This window comes from Rattus norvegicus, chromosome 15 (assembly GCF_021556685.1).
Source record: "Rattus norvegicus strain SHRSP/BbbUtx chromosome 15, alternate assembly SHRSP_T2T, whole genome shotgun sequence".
Lineage (NCBI taxonomy): Eukaryota > Metazoa > Chordata > Mammalia > Rodentia > Muridae > Rattus > Rattus norvegicus.
The window spans coordinates 57,773,371-57,790,118 of NC_141548.1; the positions used below are offsets into that span (position 1 = coordinate 57,773,371).

Here is a 16,748-nt window from a genome sequence, read left to right on the forward strand (position 1 = left end):
TCTTTGAAAAGCTATTAACAATTTAAAACTGGGCAACGAAGTACATATCCTTCGTCCCAGTATTTGGGAGACAGAGGAAGAAACAGGCTGATCTCTATGAATTTGGGGCCAGCCTGGTCTATATATAGTAAGTTCTAGACCACCAAAGGTTACATAGCAAGACAGTATTCCAAAAATAAAAATTAGGTATACATTTACTGTAGAGTCCAATAATTCTCCTTTTATATATAAAGTCAAGAGAAATTAAAATGGACAAAGACTTGTGTCTGAATGCATTGAGTATGAATTGTGTATGAGTAGCGAATGACAATGCTCCACCTGTCAATCAACGAATGAGTGGGCGGAGAAAGTGATACAGTCATGCTTCGTCATGGTACTCAGCTGTAACAAGGATGAGTTATAAAAACACACCAGCATGAATGACATCCCACGCACTGTACAAAATGACGAAAGCCCAACAAAAGGCCACATAGTGTAGGGGTCAGTCTACATGAGTGTCCTGAAAAGGCAAAATGGAAGCTTGAGACCGAGTGGGAGCTTGAGAACCAGCAGATGTTAGGATACTGGCTAAATTGGGACTCTGAGTTTACTGGGACCCATCTAATCATACGCAAGATGGGTACATGTTATGGTTTCCAATTATACCTCCCTAAAGTCTTTCTAAAATGTGTGTTCATATCGTCAGTTTCTTGTTCTATCTGGTACCCCACCCCACCCCTACACATGCCCAGTCCCTAATATGTCAGGGTCTTCTAAAGTTTGGCAATTCCCAGTAGAAACCTATCTGCAAAGCCCATTGGTCTGCTTGTTTGTGTCTTCCGGCCGTTGACCTTAGGACTGTTCTACTGCTGAAAGAAAGTGTCGTACAGAGCTGTTCCAGAGCTCCAGAGAAAAGATGGTTTCTTCATCATCTGCCCTTGGATAAGTGGAGAGAATTCACTGAAGAAAGGCAGTAAACTCATATATACATAATGTTCATATACCGTGTTCATATATACATAATGGGAAAGGGTGCCATTAGGCACACATTTCAGAGACAGATGGTTTTTGTTGGTTTATATGTTCATTTGAGACAGTCTCACTAAGCAGCCCTGGCTGGCCTAGAACTTCTTAGATCAGGTTGGTTTTGAACTCATAAAGACTCTTCCACCTGCCTCAGGGATTAAAGATGTGTGCCACCATACACAGCTTGTCTAGGATTTTTTTTTCTTCCTTTGTATTCATAGAATTGATTGACACAAGAAGGCTGCTCTCTGTTTCAATGATTCAGGGCAAATGCTACAGAAACAGCTCATCTCACAGGAAGGCAGAGACTCGGTGCTCCAGGGAGATTATAACATGTGAGTTCTTGAACAACAACAATCCACAATAACAAACCAGCAAGAGTCTTGGAGACAGAAATGGTATCTTCACCAGGGTGCCTGCTCCATCCTTCCATGAAGTAGTTTGCTGTGAGGGCCTTCCTTAGCCACTTTCTTCTGTGGGAAAATATTATTATTATTATTATTATTATTATTATTATTATTATTATTGTTGTTGTTGTTGTTGTTGTTGTTGTTATTTTTCTGACTTTCAGATGATTCATATGCATATTAAACTGTAGGAAGCTGTTCTGAACTTTTCACATTTTCCTGTAACTATGCTGTAAATATTTTTAAAAAAAATAATTGAAGGACAATCAGTACTCTAAGTGGAAAAGCACTTTCTACACATGAAAGTATTCTCTACAAAATTAAATATAATAAAATTAACAGTTTTTCCAGAACAAATTATGAAAGATATTGAAATAGAAAAAAGAAGACTTTGTTTCTTGTCTATTGAAATTTTCTGGGTCATATGTGTCTTTCCTTGTCTTTGAGCTATTTCCCACCCCCTCTCCCAAATAGGGTTTCTCTGTATATAACAGCCCTGGCTGTCCAGGAACTTGCTTTGTAGGCTAGGATGGCCTTGAACTCACAGAGATCTACCTACCTGTCTCTTCTTCATTATTTTTAATACAACAAGGATAAGAGAAGTTACAAATTAAAAACATAGACCATGTAAATAGTTCATGTAGTCAGATGATAGAATTGAGTTGATTCTCTCTCTGTTGACTGCGGCCAAGTTTTGCTTCTACTTTAAATCCATCTCTGCATAGCCTGTCTGCCTCTTTATTTTCATGCTCTCTGAGCTTGCCTTTGCGCTCTCTGTAGACTCTTAACTAGTTCACTGCATCAGTCAGCTTTCTGTGGCTGTAATGATGTCTGAGGTGAACCAGCTCACAAAGAGGGAGGTTTATTTTGATCTGCACTGTTGGTGGTTTCAGCTCACGGTTGGTTGTTTCTGTTGCTTTGGAGCCTATGGTGAGAGACGCATGACTGGAGTAAGGACAGCAGGGTTCATCTTGTGGTGACCAGAGAGCAGGGATGAAGAGGAGGAGACAGATGGCCCAAATCACATTCAAGAACACATTTTCAGTGACCTAACTTCCTCCCATGTAGGAACCACTTCTTAATTCGAAGTTTCACAACCCCTTGAAAGTGCTACAGGCTAGTACACTATGGTGAAAACACATTGCACAGGAGTGGTCCAGGTAGGTAATAAACAGGTAATAATAGTTAGTCAGATGTTTGTGGGGAAATGCCTGTTTGCACTACCCTGCAACCAGATATGTGTCCTGAGCTAATTCTGGTTTCCCTCGCTTGTATACAGGGTGGATGCGTCCCCACCGTGGCATGAGTACACCGCCACTCTCACTCTCCGAGCTTCAGAGTAAGGCTCTGCGGAGTGGTCCTCACTGGCGGCATGGCTTTGTCTTCCCTGCTCCTGCTCAGTCGGTTGAGAAGTAAGAGCAATCAGTGTGGTTAAGAAGTAAACTGGGCTGGAGAGATGGCTCAGTGGTTAAGAGCACTGACTGCTCTGCTTAGAGGCCCTGAGTTCAAATCCCAGCAACCACATGGTGGCTCACAACCATCTGTAATGAGATGTGATGCCCTCTCTGGTGTGTCTGAAGACAGCCACAGTGTACTCATATATAATGAATAAAATAGATCTTTAAAAAAAAAAAAAAAGAAGTAAACCCACAGAAGGCTGGATGAAGGGCCAGTTTGTGGATTGTGTTATCATCCTGCTCAACAGGGTGATGCACTCCTCTGGGCAGGACCTGCCTTGGTGCCTAGGCATCTATTGGTTTTCAGAGAAGCAGGAGGCTGGGAAGAGATGATCCCAGACCAGTCGGGTAGCAGTGATCCTAAGAAATTGCCGAGCGTTCAGCAACAAACCCAGTCCCAGCTCAATGAGCTTAAATAGGAACACAGACACAAAGATCTTAGACAAAGGAGAATTTAAATTAGATAATGTGTTAGCTGGTTATAGGTGCTACTTAAAGCAATAAGTCAGAGGGGAGGGAGGTAGTGACTTTGTATAGCTGGTGTTGGGGAAAGCATCCCTGCAAAGGTGGCATATGAATGAGACCTGACGGAAGGAGTGCCACTCAGGTACCCACTCTGGAGCATTCTGGATAGGGAGAATGGCAAGCACAAGGTCCTGGACTTGGAGTGCCAGGTTCAAAGAGAAGCAAGGAGGGACATGAACTTGTAGCACAGTGTGTTAGGGAGGAGGACAAAGCTAGAAGGCAGTCTGTCTCAGGGCCACAGGGGTCACTGAAAGCAGCTCGATTTACTATCCCAAGTGAGATGAGGAACATGTGTTAGTCACAGTTAACCAGTGGAGCAGAGCTAACAGGATGGACAGATGATGGACAGATGATGGACAGATGACGGACAGATGATACTGTGTGGAGTGGAGGAAGCCCCCATTGGAGGAAATCCTGATTAAATGCATGCTGTTGACTTGGGCACAACCATATCGAGGACTCCATAGCCTCAGGATCAGAGGATCAGAAGGACCCCCTTCTTTGGGGGTCCAAGTGTGTCCAGAAAATGCCCATTATTGCTCCCCCCTCATCACCCCCAGATGTTTACATCCTGAAAACTGTTCTCCCACAGAGCCTGCTCCTAGTGAGATTAGCTAAATGGGTTCCCTTGATCCAGCGGCATACATTAACCCTGCCTCTCCGCTCAGCTGTATACCATAAACCCCGCCTCATCGCTCTGCTGTGTGCAATAAACCGCCTCTCCTAGAACTGCAGGATGAGGCACGATGCGCTGGAATACAATGGGTACATTTGTTATAGAAATTGGCTTTCATAGTTTTGGAAGTCAAGAAGTCCCAGGGTCTGCCTGCTAGCTACAGAATGAGGTAAGCCAGAGGGATAAATCAATCTGAGCCAGGAGGTCTGTGAACCAGCAGAGTAGCCGGTGTGAACCTCCGGCTAGGGGAAAGCAGAGAGCCGGCGTGCAGAAGGGCTGCTAGTGCGAGCTCTGGCAGCCTAAGACCTGAGGGCCAGCGCTGCCATTATTCAAACCCAGAAGAATAAACAGAACAACAGCGGATTGAATACACACCATACGTCTCTGTCCATTTTTTCCTGCTATAATAAAACACCCAGACTGGATACATGTAAACAGTAGAAGTTTAGTCGGTTTGTGGTTCTGTAGGCTAGGGAGTCCAAGAGCATTTGTCTGGTGAGGAGGACTTTCCTGCTGAGTTATAGCAGGGCAGCGAATCAATGAGTGTGAGACCCAGAGATGGTTTGGCTGAACTATTTCCTTTTGTAAATAACTTATTTCTGTGATAATGGCCTTAATCTATCATAAGGGTGTTGTCTTTATGATCTAATAATTTCTTTTCTTTTTATTTCTGCAATGCTGGAAATTGAATCCTGGACCTCATGCGGGCTAGGCTAGCACTCCACTGCTGAGCTGCACCCCTAACCCTCTAAGCACCCCTTAAAGAGCCAGCTCTCCTAATGCTGCTCCAAGGACATGAAATGCTAACCAGAGTTTTAGAGTGGACATCCAAACCATAGCACCACAGACAGCACAGAGAGGGGGCTCAGGGAAGCAGTATGTGCTTTTATTTTGACTTTTAAACCTTATTTCTTCGGAAAAGCAGCCAGAATACTGAAGTTTCTAGTTGTGCGAGGATGGCCAGCTGCATCTCTCAAAGCTTGGCCGAGTGAAATCATTAGGGATGTTTCTCTGACTTGGCTGGGTCAAATCATGGGGTTTATGATTAATACATACACCACATATATGTGTATATGAGAATATATGTGTATGTGTGTGTGCATGTGGGAATAGTACAGAAGAGTACTGGTCCCTCAGTGCCTTAAGGCCTCTTTCTAACAGTATAAGTTTTGCTCACTCTCTGGGGACGTAGTGGAGTTATAGGCATTACCTAATGCAGTCTGGGCTAGGAGAAGAGATGGGAGGGGCAATACCAGCCATTGTATAGGATGAAAACCAAGACTGGATTGGAGGTTTGCACAAGCACATCCAGGGCAGAATCAGCCTCAATTCCTGGCCCTTGGTTCACATCTCTCTGTCTCTCTCTCTGTCTCTCTGTCTCTCTGTCTCTCTCTCTCTCTCTCTCTGTCTCTCTGTGTCTCTGTCTCTGTCTCTCTCTCTGCTTTTAGCTAGTGTTTCAAACAAACACAATTATGACAGTGAACATTTTATTTGTTTTCTTCTTAGGTTAGTACTCTACCTTCTAACAACTTTTTTTTTTAACAACTTTTTTTTTTTTGGTTCTTTTTTTCGGAGTTGGGGACCGAACCCAGGGCCTTGCACTTCCTAGGCAAGCGCTCTAACCACTGAGCTAAATCCCCAACCAGTACTCTACCTTCTAATACCCCTTTAATGTTGTCAAGAGTTTGGGGCCAGCTGAATTACTACAGTGGGAAATTTAGTAACCCAAGAGAACAATTCTGTTTAGGAACCAAAGTTTGTCCTGCGGTTGGGTGTGGAAGCTCAGAGAAGGAAAGCACATGACTCCCAAATCACATGACCCTGTCCTCAGGTTTCACGATTGAGTAATTGCTAAGGGACTAACCACGTGCCCTGTCTACTTCAGCGATCGCAAGGTGTTTCCCTAGTGAAATACCTTGGGAGAGTCAGCAGGCTGTCTTATTTTCTCTTCCTTGGGTGGGTGGGGTCTGGAGGAAATGAAAATGAAATGCCACACGACATTGTGTGTTGCTGACTTCTCAGATGCCCATTCCCTTTAAACTATTTTCTGGTTCATGCATACACTGCTTTCTTCATCCGGTCTTCAATCATTGAGTAGGATGTAAGGAAGCGCCATGGTCACTGCCCTCCTGAGATCGTACTATCCTATAGGTCTGGAAGTAAATACATTTTTTTTTTTTTGAGCTGGTGAAGGAAACATGTATACGGAATAGTTAAGAGCCCTGAAGAACGTACCTTACACAGCCTTAGGGTGGTCAGGGTGGAGGTCAAGGGTGGCTTCCTGTAGGAGGTGCTATCTCAGAGGTTCAGAGCTCAGGTAGGAAGAGAGGGGAAGAGTTAGGCCCTGGCAGCACCCGGGATGCTCTTGGACTAGTCCTTATTTTAAATGGAGCCAGATGAGTCTGACAGAGAAATGTCCTTGTGAGAGTGGGAGTGATGACTTTCCCCAGGGCTTGGTTTTCTTCTCCACGTGAGTATTCTGTAAAGAAAGAAGGAGAGAGCTGAGTGAGGGACAGGCTAGGTAGAGGTGATTACACAGGAAGGTGTGGACTGATGGTGGGGAACCTGGCTGGGCTAGTGAGTGACTAGGGTTGTGTGTACAAGGGAGCACTACTTAAGGAGTGTACAGGAAAATCATGCCCTTAGGAGGTAGCAAAGCAGACTTAGGGTAAGAAGCTGACAAGGCTTGGAAGAGACCGGATTTAGGCGGCTTCAATGTTAGATCATGAGGCCAGGGGGAGGTTTGCTATAAGGAGAGATAGAATGCGGGAGAGAGGTATCAGCAGAGCTAACGAGTGTGTTATCACTCAAGGCCTCCTGTGACTCAATCGCTCTCAGAGTTTTCACCAAGCCAATGTCATTCCCCTCGTGTTTTCTTTACCAGAGATATCATTTAATGTTTCCTTGTATAAACCAACATACAGTTAGACAATTGTGTGGTTTGTCCATGCCGGATTATCGATTCTAGGGCAGGGGCCATAGAGATAAGACAGTAATGCCAAGGACAGTCTGGGAACATGTAGTTCTGGTGCTCAACAAATTGAATCAGCTCCCCAGGCACTTGTTTTGAGGAGAGACTATGTAGGAAATGACCCCAGCCTCTATGCCTCCATTTTCTCTCTTGTAATTACCAACTTGAGAGTTTTGTCTAAATTGTAGAGTAGCCTTACTTGCTTACAGACTCCAGGGGCTCCCTTAGTGAGCGTTTTCTTCTGTCAACTTGCTGGACTTAATGTCCTAGTGATCTGAGGAGAGAGATGCCAAGCTACCCTCATCAAATTCATGTTACAGATGAGGAGGTGGAAGGTTCGCACAGGTAAAAGAGCCATCCCTGCAACTTTACAAGGCTGGAAGACAGTGGGATCAGGTCTGAAACCAGAGCTCAGTTCTTCCATAGCTGAAGTGGACTTCCGTTGGCTAGCCATCCTTTCTCTTCTACTGTGAAAGAGCAAATAGCACACCAATCCGAGTGTTGCTAGCATGGGTTGATCACTTGCATGCAGCCCTTGCGGTAAAGATCTACTCTTGTGTAAAATTAAAGTTTCATCGTCCAGGGCCTTGCTACTTCTTCAATATGGGTTACCGGCCAAAGGACTGGTGAATGAGCGCAGTGAAGTCTGCAGCAGTGTTTTCTAGACAGACTCAAAAGGAACTCTGGGGCATTTTTCTCATCGACGGTGAAGAACTGACTCCTGTGACGTGTGAAAGTGTCACTGGGGCTGAGAGATGCTTCTGCCCCACACAGCAGTTTTGTGGCAAGGTTCACAGACTTTTCCAAAGGAAAGAAGGACAAGTTTGACCAAGTGCTTTATTTAAAACCATAAGTATATGTTTTCTTTAGGAAGCAAGACAAAAAAAAGTTGTTTTGTATGTGCTGTGTGTGAGTGGGACTGCGGAGGGCAGGGATCAACTGCAGTGTTGTTCTTCAATGGCTGTCTACCTTGTTTTTTGAGGCAGAGACTCCTTGGGACCCCAGGATTGCCTATTAGGGTAGGGTTTCTACCACTGAGCCTCACAAATCTGTTTTTCTCTGCCTCCCCGGTGCTAGGGATTACATGTGTATGCTAGCACACCCAACTGATTACACGGGTCTGGGTTATTGAACTCAGGTGTTCATGCTTTCAAAGAAAGCGCTTTCTGGCTTAGCGCTCTCTTCAGCCCCTTCAGCGTGTTTTTGTTGTTGTTGTTTTGTTTTGTTTTTATACTGGAGGTTGGGGAGGTTAATTTAGGCACAGACATCCCACCAAGAGTCCTATTGCCTTTCTTCACATTTTTGATTTTAGTCCACGCCTAGAAAGGTTGCATTCTGATTAAGTCCTATCTGACCTGCAGTTTTAGAACTGGGGAATGTTCTGAACCATTCCAAGAAAAAGTCTAGTTTACTTTGGTGGTCATAAAACTTCAAGCTACATGTATTCAGTCAGAGCTGTTCTTTACTTCGGAGACAGGATTCCACGAACCGCCAAACTTTCCAGAGAAGGAAATGTCACAATGGCTTTTAAAAAACAGTTTCAGCATCTCATGGCCGCACAGTTGGCTTGTTAGTTTTGTGGGGTCTTCTGAAGTCACCAGCCTCATAGAGGTGGGACTGAAGAGCTTGCCTTGCCTCTTGCATGGTTTGTGTTACTCTTCACCGTTCGTCTTCACGTGGAGTCTGTTTCCTGGGAGCAACAGCCCAAAGCCCATCTGTGTGAATGAACTAACCTAGGCCGTGCAGGATCTTGTTTGACACTGGGTCTGTGGTTGTGATCGAGTATTAGGAAAACCTCCCTGGCTCTGTTTGTTAGAGGCCAGGCATTGATCAGCCTAGAAGGGCTCTGTTTATCCTGAGGCATGTGGTTATGGGGATCTCTAACATGGACGTGTTAGGAGAAATACAGCCCTCCCAACTGTTTTAATGGGAGAGCGTCTGGGCTTTCACAGCCTTAGAAAGTTCTGAGGCATTGCAAGGTTTCTCCTAAATCCAAGACAAATTATGCGTCTTTTAATCTAGTTGGCTTCTCAGCAGCTGCTGTACTAGCAGATGAAAGCATATGTATCCTGGATGACCTTTTATGAAATGATTTCATAGAGCATTGGAGGGGAAGGACTAACAGGTGCTCCAAGTCCTGTTTTTCTTACAAGGCAGTGAGACTTCGACTCGGGACACTGATAAGGAGTTTAGTTAGCAACTTCAAGGTGACAAGGATAATAACAAACAGAAAGAGTTTGGGCAGCCACTTAAGGAAGAACTGTTAGTCATTCTGTGTCCTTCTCTTGTTACTTCTCCAGGCAAACAAGCCCCAAGACAGTGTCTTAAATGGCTACAACTCCAAATTGTACTTCAAATGGAAGTTAGTTTATTCTGAAGTTGAAAACAGAAGAGGGAAGTTTAACATTCTCTAGTGGGCAACTGCATGAACTAATTTCACCTGTGTGTGCAATGTTACTACTATACGTCAGCTCAGCTCCCAAAGACAGGAGTGTTATCGCTCATCAAATTGTCACCGAATCCTGAATAGTACAGAAGAGGGCCATCTTTAGGTAGACACCTGCAAATCTTTCCAGTTCTCTTCCAGCTGTGGGACCTGAGGGGCTGTCCATCCATCCTGCTGGGATTTGAACCTCTGAACCCTGGTTTTGCAGAGCCAGGAAAGGTCTGCACATTGTTACTTGGTCATATCCACCCTTACTCCCTCTTATTCCCATGCCAGGGCACAGCAGGATACTTGTGGGAATTTTTTTTTTTTTAATTAAAGCCAAGTGGAAAAGTAACACTAAATGTTCCAAGATGTTTCTAGAGGCCCAAGTAACTACTGGCATTCTCATAAATGGACTATGTTTTTAAGGAAGTCATGGGCTTGGAGTGTTTGCAAAGAAAGCGGCATCCTCACAGTTAAGCGGGTAATATCTACCCCAGAGCCTCGCAAAGGGCGCTCTGTGAGTCTGTACAAGGCTGCTTTACAAGGCCGCCGACTAAAACGGGGACTGTTTTCCAAACACAGCTGGCATATTGTAAATGCAAAGCTATAACCAGGGCAAATATTTGCTCGTGGGGCGACTCTGCACAGCATTTGAAGCCAAGGTTGTTGTGAAGAGCTGCACAGGTCTAAATGTTTTTGCTAGCTTCAGTGTGGCGGTTCAACCGCCATGTTTTCAGCGGTGTGGCAAATACTGGGGACAGCACTTCACAGCTTGACCTGCAAATATGCTCTACCTCGCCCGGCTTTGAGGTGTTGTTGGGTGGGGCTGTGTTTAGACTTGAATTCAGGGAGTTTGACCAGGACCCCACCCCCACCCTGTCCCCGCCCCCGGCCTCTCTTCCCTGCCCTCCATGCCCCCTCCTTCTTTTCTTCTCCTTTTTTCTTGGACTAGAAAAATCTCTAACTTGTTTGCCCTTCTTCGCTGTTTTTGTCTTCCCAAGCGCGGTTCAGGAAGCAGAGGAGGTGGCTACATTATTGCAAAGTAGCCTTCAGTTCTAAAGCACCGCTCTGCCCCTGCGAGGGCACAGACACGCGATGCTCATGCTGTAAGGCACGCCAGCTCCTTTTTGTGCCACCATGGTAGCATTTTTGAGTCCTGGATTTTAGAAGATGACATCCTGATGAAAAGAAAGGGCTCCTCCAGGTCTTTCCAGTCGGGCTGCTCCACTCATAACCCACGGTTTCCACCCATGTCAAAGAGCCTGTTATTCTTCCTTACTCAGATCCTTCACTTTGAATGGCAGGTGTCTGTTTCTTCCCTTGCTTGAAATTGTTCTGCTGAAGCGGCGTGCATTCTTCTGCTTTTCCTACTGCTGGGGACAGCAGTTCCAATGAGTGTCCTCCATGACTCCCTGCTTAGCAACGGGATCAAGTCACTTCAAATCTTCCAGGATGTCCCTTCCTAGACCCAACTGTCTTCTAAAATAAAAAAAATTAAAAAATCCTCATTTCTTGAGCTCTGGGGCGTTGCAGAGGGGCCAGGGTGATGCACTGCTCCTGCGTGTTTTCTGTGTCTCCTGCTCTGTTGGCGATGTTCCCTCATCCCCTGTCTGAGGGGTGAGCACCCTGCCTCTGTGTCAGTGCCTGCTCTACCAGCACCCCTTCCAGAAGACATGTCTGGCCACCCTCCAGCTCACCCTTCCCCCACCTCTGCTCAGGATTAATATTCAGAATATACAAAGAACTTTAAAAAAAAACCAAGGAAACAAATAACTCAAGCAAATATATAATAAGGAACTAAAAAGAGAATATTCAAAAGAAGAAATACAAATGGCCAATAATATATTGAAAAAAAGCATTCAACATCCTTAGCCATAAGGGAAATGAAAATTAAACCTGCTTCTCATCCTAATTAGAATGGCTATCAAGAAAACAAATGACAAGCAGTGCTGGCAAGGATATGGAGAAAGAGGAGCCCTTGCTGCTGTTGGTAGGAGTGTAGCTGGTACAGCCACAATGACCATCAATGTTGAGCTGTAGTAAGAAACTAACAATAGAACTGTCACATGACCCAGCTATACCACTCCCAGGTGAAGACCAAGCAACTCACATCCTACCTCAGAAACACTTTGAAACTGGTGTTTATTGCTGCTTTGCTCCTAACAGCAAGGAAATGGAATTGGTCGGGAAGCCCATTAACATGGACGAGGGTCTGAGGGACACAGGTAGATAAGGGAGTGAAAGCAGGCTCTCTGATAAGGCAGCTTCTTGTTTTTGGCAGATGTTACAAGGAAGCCATTACTAGAAAGGCAGGGGGTGGGAGTAAGGCAGGGGGTGGGAGTGGGCTTATCTGTGTATACACACACACACACACACACACACACACACACACACACACACATACACACACACATGTGAGCATGGTGGGGGTCTCCTATTCAGCTTCTATTTCCACTGGGAATAAAGAGGGTAGTGGATCCTGCTCCTCCTGGGTGGGGGAGGAATACTTTCATCTCTGGAAGACTGGATATAGGTTTCTCCTTAGGGAACCAGGGCAGACAGAGGTTTACACCACCTCTTTAAGCCAAGAGACTCTACAAATCAGACCCCCTGGAACCACTTAACTCTCCTGGAAGGAAAGAAGGAAGGAGGGAGGGAAGAGGGGAGGGGGCTCCCCAGTCTGCAGACTGGGAAAGGTCCTATGGAAGCTCACTCCTCTGTTCTTGGCCACTTGAGCTGGGAGTAGCTAACGGGCAGGCATCGGGCAGGGGACTGCTGGGGAAGGGGATCTTGCTCTCCTTTTTCCTAAGCTATTCTACTACAGAGGCAAAAATCAGAAGGAGTCCTGATGTTTTCCAGAGAAAACTGATACTTAAGTTTCCTGCGTTCACGGTGGGGAGGGGAGGGCCTAAGATGCAAATGAGGGAGGCTCGGATTGAGCTGGTTTTCTCTGTCTCTCAATCAGGGCATCCTCAGAGGTTTTAGCTGTTTGTCCCAACCCCACATGGCTTCTGTGGCGGTGGCAGCACAGTAATCCCTCCACGTATACACCCAGGTATACACCCAGTTCCTCCCCTGTGTCCTATGTGCAAAGCTCTCTGCTGGTCTCGAAAAAGCCTCTGGACTCTGAGAGTCCCTAAACTGATGGAGTGGGGGAAGAAACTGGCTGGGAGGCTCTGAAGTAGGAAACTCGCTTTAAACCCAAGGCCCTGGGTTCCACCACCAGCACTACAATAGCCAATACGTAGAGAAAATGGAGAGGACCTTCAGCCGATGCATCATAGATTTATATATTTACTGATTTTTTGAATGAGACTTTTAGAGTTTTCCCGCCTGATCTGGGACGTGGGAGTTTGTAGAGGCCCAGGGCCAGGGGCCACATAAGCAGCTGCCAGTTCAGCTAGAGGCAAAGGAGGGGTCGTTTGCTTAGGGTTGGAGGCTGGAGATGAGGGCTCTGCTGGGTCTTAGTGCCTGCTCATTCTGCATCTCTAAGTTTGCTTTCCCTGTGCTCTCCTCACTGTCTTTCAGGGAACACTTGGAAGGAACTGGTGGACATGACCTCTCCATATGGTTAAGACTTTTATTGTAGATTTCAGAGGGAAGAGGCTAGAATAGAGAGAGAAAGAAGTAGACTGAACATGGCCAGGTCAAGGGAAGCAGGAGAGTGGGAGGGAAGAGTAGAGATAGCAAGATAACAGAGCATAGTGAGAGAGAGGGAGGGAGAGGGAGAGAGAGAGGGAGAGGGAGAGGGGGAGGGAGAGAGAGAGGGGGAGAGAGAATAGTAAAAATATTAAGAGCAGAGGTAGAAGAGCTGGGCTGTAAAGGGATGAGTGGGAGAGGGAAGATCACGAGCTGGGGGAGTTCAGGATAGAGGAGGAGGTGAGGAGGGATGCTAGTGGGAACTTTGAAATGTACTTTATACAGAGGCAGCCTGGGACCAGCATGGACTTTGATATGCTGATAGGTGCCACAGGTAACCTTATGTGCCCAGTGGGAAGGGAAAGGATTCCTTTTGGTAGATGGGAACCCAATTCACAGTCCCTGAGCAACACTGGTTCTTACTGAACCACCCGAAACCCTACAACCCAGCTTTAGCTCATTTCTGGTTATGTGGACTGCCTTTCAGAGCTTGGTGTGCACTGCCTTTCAGAGCTTGGTGTGCACTGCCTTTCAGAGCTTGGTGTGCACTCCTTTCGGAGCTTGGGGAACTGGAGTCTCCTTTGCATCTGACACTCGTGGTTTGCTTTTGTTTCTGTCCCGTCATGCCTGGGACACTATTTTTGTTTCCTTTCTAGTTGGCACGGTTTCCTCTAGTTGAGGGGGGAAAAAGCATTCTATATTCTCTAGATCACCGAGATCTCATCACATTTGCTCACAGGTTATAAAACTGAGGGAAAAGAGAGCGTGTACTACAGAAGTTCTTCGAATGGTGGACTGTCCCTTCTCACTGGTCAGTTATGAAAGAGAGGATACAAGTATCTACTCCCATGTCTGTAAAAATATCCAGAGGACTCTGGCAGTGGTGGAGGTGGGGAGGATCTGGAAGGTTCCGATGTAACTTTTGTCTCTGTGACTTGTCATCAACAAAGGCTGTCTGCACAGGTGCAGGGTCTAAACATAAACTGGAGGATAAAAAGTAGCCTGCAGTAGGAATATCAATCAGAAAATGTACTAAGTCAACAGGGGAGAAAGTCTCCACAGCTGTGAGCAGATCCTGGCTGAGTGTTGAGAGCTCTGCGGAATTTCCTGCTTAGGCAAAGCATAAGGGAGAGGCTATTGTGGGTCTCTGTGTTTCTAAGCAGGCATAATGTTATTGTGCATTGTGTAAATATTTTCCTTGTTTTATTCAAATGTTGATTTCTATGCCCTATTTATCCAGTTGCAATCCTTATTCTAAGAAACTCCTGTCTCAAGGTTGTGAGTTGCTCCCCGATTATTCCCTGATTGGTCAACAAAGCTAGCTGATCAGCCAATGACTGATCAGGGAAGAGAATAGAGCTGGACTTCCCACCAGTGAGGGGAGGGGAGTGGAGAGAGAGGAAGTGGGATTCAGGCACAGGAAGAGAGTCCAGGAGAGACCCTGAGAAAACAGCACGATCAAAAAAAGCTATAAAATGCAAGTATCTTAGGGATTTTGGCTGGGAGGTAGCCAGATTAGCATAGAGGATTAAAATAGAGTGATACTGCTCAGTTATTGTGCCATTAAAACTTGATAAATGAATATAGTCCAGCCTCAATTATTTGGGAGCTAGCTGGGTTAAGAGAAAAACACACTTATTAAAAATCCATTAATACCTCACTATTTCTTCTAAGGGTTGTTAATAAAGAAGGTACTTTCAGAGTAGCCCCTCATAGCAGTGGGTGCTATGAGGAAACCATTCACTCCTTCAAGGACAGGAGAACAAGAAAGGGTTAAGTGCTGGGGCTCTGAAGTCAGAGCACAGTGTTCTGAGCACCCATGGTGATTCTCCTTCTAAGTCCTCATTTCTCATGCTTGAGAGCGTCTGGAGCTTTTAGTTTCATTGCTGTCCTGTTCCTGAAGCTTTTCTGCCTCAGATACCTTGGCCTGACCCCCTCTGACCAGGGCATCTCTGAGGGCAGAGGGTGTTGTTATCCTAGCGGCCAAGAGTATCCCCAAGGATGTTCTGTATGTCTTCTCTTCTATTCTGATGATCCATGAGACTAGACCACTTTTCCTCCTAATTGGGTACCACCTGCTCCACTGGGATGGTTTTAGGCGTCTCCCGGTTGAGGAGTCACCATCTTGCTGGCTGAGTCTGAAAGGACTGGTGAGCTGCATGCAACCTGTTTCAACTGGGTGACATCAGACTGGAGGCCAAGTCACAGAAGTGAGGCTTACATAACCAGGAGCCATCTCCCCAAAAGGCCTCCAGTGTGCTCATCTGGAGACCAGATAGAAATATGACGGGTACTAGAGGAAAACCTGTGAGAGCCAATACTGCTGGTTAGCTGTGACCAACCCTGGACCAGTAATTCTAATTGTTTCTCTGGGAGTTCTGCCAAGGATACTTTGAGAATTTCTGGAGTAGTAGCCATATGGGTTCCCTAATGAGACAAGCCTGAATTCTGGACTTCTTAGAGAGAAGCCACTTATAGTGCTCCTTTCTGGTGATGCTCCTTAGCTCTCCCTGGTAGGCCCTGGGCCATTCGTACAATGGGATAACAGTCTAGAGCCTTCTTGTCTCTTGCATAAGCTCTGGCTTCAGCTCTGTAAACTCGACTGAGTTGCAGACCACTGCAAATGTCTTAACCTTGGAGTTAACCTTGGGGCATCTGGAGCCTCTCAGTGTTCCTGTGGTTCAGATATCACATGGAGGCACAGAAAGTGATTCTATGACGAGACAAGCATTCTGAGGAGGGATAGCATCAAATGGTTTAGATACAAATACAACTATATGTGACCTAAGCCCAAGTCCCTGTGGGGAAGGACAAGGTGACCCTAAGAAAGACTAAAGGAACAAACTATGAGATGGCAGGAGGCTAAGCCACTGGCAGATGTGGGAACTTCACTCCTTAGTCTGGCCTCTCCCTGGGACAGACTAGACAGCACTTGCTGATTCCTGTCGTGAGGCTGGAGAATGCCTGGCAGACTCGAGAGTGTGGCTGAAACGAGCAACACCAATTCAACCTTTCTGATCCCACAGTTCCTCCACAGTTGCCTTCCAGCTCCTCAAAGCACAGTAAGTTTTTCTGGTTGTCAGGCACACACACAGGCTGATTGTGAATACAGGCTGTCCAGGCGTTGGTCACTACAAGTCTAGCGTAGGGTCTTAGGTTAGATATTGGTAGGTAGATAACTCCTGTTGTCTTTATCCTGCTTGATCGTGGGTTCTCACTTGCCTGTGTGCCTTAAAAAGCTTCAAGAGTCTAAAAGGAAACAATATTTTGTGTTTCTGGTCAATCACTGCTCCCAATGTACAACCCAGTCAATGATAAAACAAACTCATCTGGGCAAATCTATGCTGGTCGTTAGAAGGATAGCTGCTTCAGGTCCAGCCAGTTGTCACTGGATCCAACCCTGTCTCCCAACTAGTGTAAGCCACTAGACCCAGCTTTATAGAACAGAAGCCAGTGTGTAAATGTTCCTGTGATGTTGAACTCATTGGGAAGCTGGCTCTGGAGATCAGACTTGGCCCAAACTTTAGACCCAAACATGTTTGCCTCAATGTCCCTCAAAGGCCCCTTTCCTGAGTCAGGCTGGGCCCCTGACTCTGTGATAACGAGAAAGAACAACAAAACAGCCAAAGAGTAAAGT

The 16,748-nt window shown here is 45.9% G+C and overlaps 1 long non-coding RNA gene across 1 annotated transcript in view; it reads left to right on the forward strand.

Moving 5' to 3' along the window:
- The first annotated feature begins 4,112 nt into the window (after window positions 1-4,112).
- Window positions 4,113-16,748, forward strand: part of LOC148001058 (uncharacterized) — a 62,748-nt gene continuing 50,112 nt past the window's right edge. Inside the window, exon 1 of the long non-coding RNA XR_015638975.1 lies at window positions 4,113-4,239. This is a non-coding gene — a long non-coding RNA (uncharacterized LOC148001058). The remainder of the gene's footprint in view (window positions 4,240-16,748) is intronic.